General features: G+C 38.4%; 1 long non-coding RNA gene across 1 annotated transcript; it reads left to right on the top strand.

The window, feature by feature from the left end:
* Positions 1-3,688: 3,688 nt before the first annotated feature.
* On the top strand, positions 3,689-5,913 carry LOC135256982 (uncharacterized). The gene is made up of 2 exons (XR_010330563.1): positions 3,689-4,278; positions 5,088-5,913. It is a non-coding gene; the product is annotated as an uncharacterized LOC135256982 (long non-coding RNA).
* The last annotated feature ends 2,121 nt before the right edge of the window (positions 5,914-8,034 follow it).

Genomic DNA, 8,034 nt, shown 5'->3' with positions numbered 1-8,034 from the left:
CCATTAAACAAAACACACTGTTGTCTGTTAGATAAATAACTTTCCATCCAATTGATAGCTGAAGTTCTGAATCCATATGCAGATAGTTTGACGAGTAGCAGCTCATGGTCTATAGGATCAAAAGCTGCACTGAAGTCCAGCAGTACCGTATCCACCATTAAATTTCTGTCAATTTGTTTTAACCAATCATCTGTTAATTGTGTTAAAGCTATACATGTTGAGTAACCCACCTTATACGCATGTTGGAATTCAGAGTTGATACGGTTTTCCGAGAAATAATGCTGAATCTGTTTAAATACAATATCCTCCATAAGTTTGCTTAAAGCAGGCAAAATACTAATAGGTCGACTATTTGGTCCAGTAAATGACTCCTTACTATTTTTTGGTAGAGGAGTAACCTTTGCTATTTTCCACATTTGTGGATAAACACCTTCATTCAGACATAAATTAAAAATATGACACAGTGGCTTCGCCACAATCCTAGCTGACAGCCGTAGTAATTTACCATCCAGATTGTCATAGCCACAACGTTTATCACACTGCAATGACAAGAGAAGCTTTTCCATTTCTTCTGTATTTATATTGGTAAAGACAAATTCACATTTTTTGTCATACATGATATGTTGTTTAATTAGTGACTCAGACAGCTTACCATTCACTGGCAACATTTGATTTCTTATTGTATCCACTTTATCTATAAAATAATTATTAAAATAATTAGCTATATCTTGAGGTTTGGTAATAAATCCACCACCAGATTCAATAAATGAGGGAGTTCTATTCATTTTATCTTTACCCATTATGTCATTAAGGGTTCTCCATAACTTTTTGCTGTCCCCCTTAATCTCCTCAATCTTGGATTGATAATATTGCTTTTTCTTTAGTTTATTCATTTTTGTTTCTCAGTGAATGGTAAGCCTGCCAATCATCTGAGCTACCAGATATGATAGCAGCTTTTTTCAGTTGGTCACTCTCTGTCATACAGCTTCTCAACTCCAAATCAAGCCAAGGGGCTTCAGTGGTTCTGACAGTTAGTTTTCTGATAGGAGCATGTTTGTCTCAAGTAGATAAAAAGAGTTGCATAAATAGTTGTAAGGCTAGTTACTAGTTAATTTAACCACAGAATACCACTGTATCTTATTCATGTCTTCAACAAATGCATTTTCACAAAAAAATTTATAAATTCTTTTGTATATCACTTTGGGCCCAGCTTTAGGAACCTTTGTTTTCCTTGCCACTGCAATGATGTTATGATCACTGAAGCCTACTGGTACAGATACAACCTTAGAACATATATCCACAGAATTAGTGAAAAACAAGTTGAAGAGGACATTCCTGAACACCTGATATTGACTCTTGTTGGTAAATTCACAATCTGGGATAAATTACATACACTAGCTACATCACTTAACTTTTTTTTTCAGTGTACATGTATTGGAGAACCAGTCAATGTTAAGGTCTCCAACAAAATATATTTCTCTGTCAGTATCAGTGACTGTCTGTAGCATTGTGGATATGTCCTCAAGGTACTGTATATTAGAGCTAGGTGGTCTGTAGCAACAGCCCAATAATATGGGTTTAAGATGACGTAGATGAATCTGTAGCCACAACACAACCACACCTGGTGCACTTAGGTCCTTTCTTATTTTGGCCGGTATATGATCTTGAATGTAAAAGGCTACACCTCCTCCATGCTTATTTCTGTCATGTCTGAATATGTTATACCCTTGTATTGCCACCTCAATGTCTTCTACAGATGCATCTAAATGTGTCTCAGAAATGGCAGTGATATGTAAAACATTTTCTAACAGCACACAACTCAGATCTTGCACCTTATATTTTAGACTACAAATATTCAGATGGGCAATTCTTAGTCCTTTCTTTGGTAGCTTAATAGACATTTAGTGACTTATGGCACAGTTTCAATGACAACCTAATAATACATAATTTGATTTCCATTAAAACTAGGATGACCTCTTTGGTCTCACAATGAGCCGGTCAATATCTGATTATGGCATAATTACCCTTTTCTCTGGCTTCTCTCACTGTTATATATACCGTTCGATAAGGAAACGCATCTTGCTCATGGTCACTTCATTTACTTTACACTATAGTCTGTGATCATGCTAAACTTCACCGACATGCCCATTCTGCTAAAAACATATTTTTTCAACTACTCAGTTTCATCATTTCTCCTCATTTCTCTCGTACTATTGTTATTTTATCAGATGCAAATATTGCTGGGACATATGCGTCTGCTCCTTTTCTCCACTATCAAGTGTTCCGGTTCTACTACTTCCAATTCTCACATAAGGTCACGTATCTACTTTTGAAAAACAGCAAAGAGAACTCCTACCTGCAGATAAGCCTATCAAAATACCTTATAAACTTTACAAACACTAAAAGTGCATCTCAACGAAATAACAGAAAATGGAGCAGGACAGAAGAGTACACAAGTTGCGACCTCGGGGGCTCTAATTCTACAAACTTGCTGATAATTTTGTCAAACAAGGCTCGTAGGATGGCCGTCAAGAGTACATACACTGGGCATATTTCAGCTGTGTTTCTCATGCGTTTATACTTACACCACCGCGCCCTTTGTCACAGCCACTGTTTTACATATATAGCAAAGCGAAAGTGCTCAACGGTACATGCTCACCAGACTGTACAAATTCACACAAGGATAGCCATAATCCACTGGTTCTTAAAGGGTTACTTCGCATTTCTCACTTTCTCATAACAAAGACTTTACAAAAAGAAATGATATCTCATTAAAAAAACATGTTTTCAACATACAAAAATGCCAAGTTACTCACACATACAAGACATACACTGTAACTCATTCATTCAAACTGCAAAATATAGGCCACCATTAAAAGTATTGATATCAAAATGATTCCAAGTTACTGTAGGACTGTACCTCAAACAATATAGGCTATCTTGCCTCACCAAAATTAAATAAACTGTATTCCAAAGCAATGCTACCCAATGTTTCCTCAATTGTTTCAAGTCACTTGGCCCTGTGTTTTTTAATCTTACCATTTTACAATGTCATTGTGTCACATCAAAGTGCCTCATGCCTCACATTTAAATTCATGTACAAAACTGCTGGTGAATACCTACAGGAATCATATTCCTCCAGAAAACATATGTGAACTTAATTTTACTAAATGTACAAGTTGTATATTTTCTACTTACAATAAATACTCCATGTGAAATACATATTGTACATACATCCAATACTTCTTTATCCCCATGGGCACATTTCCCTCGCAGCATATTACATTGACATTTACGAACAAACATTTATACCACAAAACATACAATCATTCACGCAATAGAAAGGCTGGGCAGCTAAATACATACATAGCAATACAAATTGGACATATTGATACCTATTCAATCAATCTTCACTCTTACAAACCCATCCACACATAAGCGCCCAGTACATGGAGACTACCCACTGTTGTGCAAGGATCTAATTTCACCTCTTATACCAGAACAGCACGCACAGCTAAGTTCTGGTATCAGTTGCTACCCATAGAGCTTGTAAGTGAAAATGTCACCAAGCCACTCCCCTCGTTTTCCCGCAAATTTCAATAAGCAATATTTTTAGTTACAAGTCAGGAACCAGTTAGCTATTGGTATGCGGTACTCTTGACATATATGACTCATGAAATATAATATCAGCAGCACGATTGACCCATGAAAAGTACAAGGTACAACGTTGTGTACGTTTAGTATGCTAAGGAACTACACATACCACTGTGCTCCCGACGCACGCTTATATCGTCACCACTCAGATGTGCTTGCCCCCTTCTACCTGTAGTGTCACTGAGTTTGATATTAGTCTCGCATAGCCAGATCTATCTCCACACTTTGTTTTTGCGCCATTTCAGTTTTAAATTTTAAATTTTTCCAACTTTTAGATTTTTCCAGTTTTATATCTGTACATATTTACATTTTCTTGTTATTTTGATACCTACTACTACTAGCTGACTAGGTTAGTTTCTTGCTAACTTTTACTGTGTGTATATAAATATTTAGCTAGCTAGCTAACTGTTATAGATTTTTCGATTTTATAGCTACAGTTATTATTAGGTAGTCATTTTATATTTTTAAAACTTAGCTTAGGGTATTACCGAGCTAACGTTAGCTGGGTGTGATGGTGCGGTGCTTTGCCTCGGGCTGCAACCACGAGTCTGATGTGGACGCCTGTTTCTTCTTCCGATTTCCAACGCACGAGGAGCAGAAGCGAATTTGGACTAGACTTGTACGGTAAGCGGACACTAAATTTGTCGTTTTACTAGCGAAAAAAGCCGTAACGTTAGTGTTGAAAACGCAAATATCCAGCTAAAATGTAATAATGTTAAAAATGTTACACGCGCCAACTGGACCACCTAAAACAATCAGACATTTTCAACAGTGTATATTTATTTATTTTTAAAACTGCTCAAGTATGCTTTGCTAAGAAACTAAAACTGCCACTGTATTATTCTAAATTCTGAATTCACTGGTCATGCTTGTTTGAAAATGTATGCCAAGCAAACAACTTGAATTTTAACCCTCATGTTATGTTGGGGTCGAAATTGACCCGTTTTAGAGTTTAACATCACTGAAGTGCACAAGCGCTGGACGTAGATAACCAAATAAAACATATGCATATGCAGGAGGGTAAAGTGACTTTAGTAAATGCAATCGCTTAAGTGACACATAATGAAATGTCATAAATATCGGTGTTATGTAATGTTAGGATAATGACTTTTCTATTCAGTCGCTGTGATGCAGTTTTATATGGAAGATTGTCAGTGACTTTATGAAATCTAAAGTTTAAACTGGCTCGTTAAGTGAAAAATTGGCATCATAACAGACGGTAGAAAAATTTTACTGGACAAGGCAATATTTTGTATTCTGTAAATACATCAATTATGATGTATTTACAGCAGACATTGACACATGAATAAACATTTATTATCAACACTGTCAAAATCATCAATTGTCTGCTTAATGAGCAATGTGTTCAAGTGTTGCACAGTATGTCTAATATTTTTTATTTTTTGTTCGTTGGTCTGCATGTTTTCAATTAGATGAGCTGACAGGAGGCCCAGCAGCAGCTCAAGGCTTTGCAGCTGTCACTTTCCAAAGGGAAAGGAGAAGGGACCTCTTTGGTTTCCTTAGTATGGTACTCCATCAAGTGAGGCTCGTGAAGTCGGCAGTGGTTCAAGTGTTGCTCCTGAAGAGGTCAGCAATTCCAATGAGGCTCACAAAGTCGGCAGTGGTTCAAGTGGTTCACCTGTGTTTAGCAGTTGTCTATGACCATGAAATGCACTTTTTGTACGTCGCTTTGGATAAAAGCGTCTGCCAAGTAAATGTAATGTAAAGTGACGCCCCTGAAGAGGGCAGCAATTTCAGTGAGGCTCACACAGTCGGCAGTGGTTCAAGTGATCCCCCTTCAAAAGTATTTTCTCCTGAAGTTCAAGCCATCATTGAAGAGAGTGAGGTTACTGATGCACAAGCCAAGCTCCAGTCTGTAGATGAGAAGATGCAGTACTGTAGGCAACGGTATTCTGCTTCCCAGTTGTCCAAAACGGTTATTAGATTAGAGACAGGATTGGCAGACAAAAGAGCCTTACAGGCTCTTGTGGGTTCAGGGTTCGTACGGTCATGAAAAACCTGGAAAAGTCATTGAAATTTAAAATGCAATTTCCAGGCCCTGGAAAAGTTATGGAAAATAATATTTTTTGAAAAGTTTTGGAAAAGTAATGGAAATATAGCTAAAGTTGCATCAAATATAATTACTAATTAATCCAATCATAAAAATAGTATGTATAGTAATAAAACGTAAATTGGCACGTAACCTTCGCGGTATTTTGGTGGTGTGAGAAGTTAATTCGGTCCGGCTCAGTCTGTTTACGGGCACGCCTCTGCTGATGTAGCAGTTAGTAAACGTAGGCCCTACTGTGCCGACAATATGCCAGGGAAGTGCAGCTTCAGTAATATATCAGGGCTCGAAATTAACTTTTTTACTTAGTAGCACTGGTGCTCCCAACTTCAAAAACTTAGGAACACCCACCGAAATGTAAGGAGCACCAACAATATATGCAATAGATTTTTTATTAATAAAAAACGACAATATAACAGTACGGTTTACAAGTAACAGTTAAACTGTCACGCATAAAATGTGTCGACTCTTCAAGGAATTGCGTGTTATGCATTCAAACGACAAAGCGGTTCTCGTCACATTAATACCGCTAATTAAATCAACCGCCAATAAACTGCATCAGAGAAATTAGCTGTTCCAACCGGGTCGCTACACAAAACGTCCGCTTCAACTTTTCAGCTTTCGATAACGCTAATAAATTGAACATAAACTTTTGTCTTCAGGTAACATTAGTTAACGCGTTAGCTCTCTGTGTCGCGTGACAGTGGAGTGCAGCGAAAGGGAGTGATTGAAGGCTAATATTAACCAATTTAAAATCAGCATTAAAGGTAAGAATGTCAAGCTCGCGACTGGTTAGAAGGGTCACCGTCAGCTCACAAGGGACATGCTGAGTGTACTAACTAGCGAATGTACAGAGAAAGAGACGTTCGACTGGAAAAAGAAGAAGAAAAAAAAAAGGTCTCACCAGAACAATTATTTGCACTCGCACAAATGCTCTCAATTATATTTCGAGGTCGCACAGATTAAATTTCGGGAGCATATGCGACCAAAATGGTCGCAATTTCGAGCCCTGTTTGAGACATTGACAAAAATGTTAAACTATTCGAATTAAAATATGAGAGAATCTGTATCTAAGTGTGTCTGTCTGGTGTTTATTTGTTTTAGAGAGGCAGCATATGTTTCAGATGCAGACCTAATTTTACTTAGTGTTATTTATTTATTTATTGACCTTTCAGCATTATTACAGGTTCATAAAGACAGTTGTCATTAAAAACACTGAATTATTTTGCTGTTACAATAAAACATCAATACTAAGTAGACAAAAATTTTTAAATATTGTAATTATCTAAGCTGAGATCTAATCGTGTATCCCAAATTAAAATTTTAAATCCGCTGTCATTTAGGAGTCTGCACATATAGGGGATTGGTGATCTCCTGTATCTCTCAGTTCGACATCTTGGGATGGCCAGTTGGTTAGAATTCCTTGTCTGACGACCTGTGAGCTCCTCCCTGAGGGGGAGTAGCCAGTCACTGTTGGACTTTAGCAGCTTTCTGGCAAAGCCAAGACACAGTTGAGTGCGTCTCTCTGATAGAGTGCACAATCCGAGAGTGCAGAGAGCCTCTGGGTACCCTGAGTACCTCTGGCCAAGTATGATTTTACAAGCCCGTTTCTGCGTGCTTTCCAGCCTTTTAGCCTGGTCTGTAGTCAGGGAACTGCCAGACGGGGACTGCATACTCCGGAACCGGGCGTACGTAGCCTGTGTAGATGGAAACCAGTTCTGGGTCTCGGACACCAAATTTCTTCAGGCGACGCAGAGCAAAAAGCTTCCTGTTCGCTGAGGTCAGCATGTGGTCCACCTGACTGTCCCAATGCAAATTACTCTGGATGGTGACCCCCAGGACCTTGACAGTGTCACAGACTTCCAGGATGTTCTGGTCAATGGAGAGAGTCGGCAGGGCGGGTGGATGCCTCATGTGGGTGACATGTAAAACTTTACATTTCTTTGGGTTGAGTTTGATTTTGTGCTCCTCTACCCAGATATCAAGACCATTCAGGGTCTGTTGGAGGGTACAGGGTAGTTGGAGCTGTTACACTAAATAATTTTAAATCGTCCCGCTGAGATAAAGTAATTTGTTTTGGTCATGGAAATTCAGTTAAAGGTTGTGGAGAAGTCATGGAAAAGTCATTGAAAATCATTGGTGAAAAAGCGTATGAACCCTGTGGGTTTCATGGCGTGGTTTCAGGACACAATAACTTACTACAGTGGGTGTAGGGTAGAATGTCTGTCATTAGAAGACCAGATATACATGAGACAGAACTACCCATCTGATCATCTGGGGGAGTTGTTCCAGTGCAGCACAGCCACAGTGAG

The sequence above is a fragment of the Anguilla rostrata genome, chromosome 6 (assembly GCF_018555375.3).
Source record: "Anguilla rostrata isolate EN2019 chromosome 6, ASM1855537v3, whole genome shotgun sequence".
In the NCBI taxonomy this organism is placed as follows: domain Eukaryota; kingdom Metazoa; phylum Chordata; class Actinopteri; order Anguilliformes; family Anguillidae; genus Anguilla; species Anguilla rostrata.
Note: the sequence above shows the minus strand (reverse complement) of the source record. Positions and strands in the feature narration are given on the sequence as shown.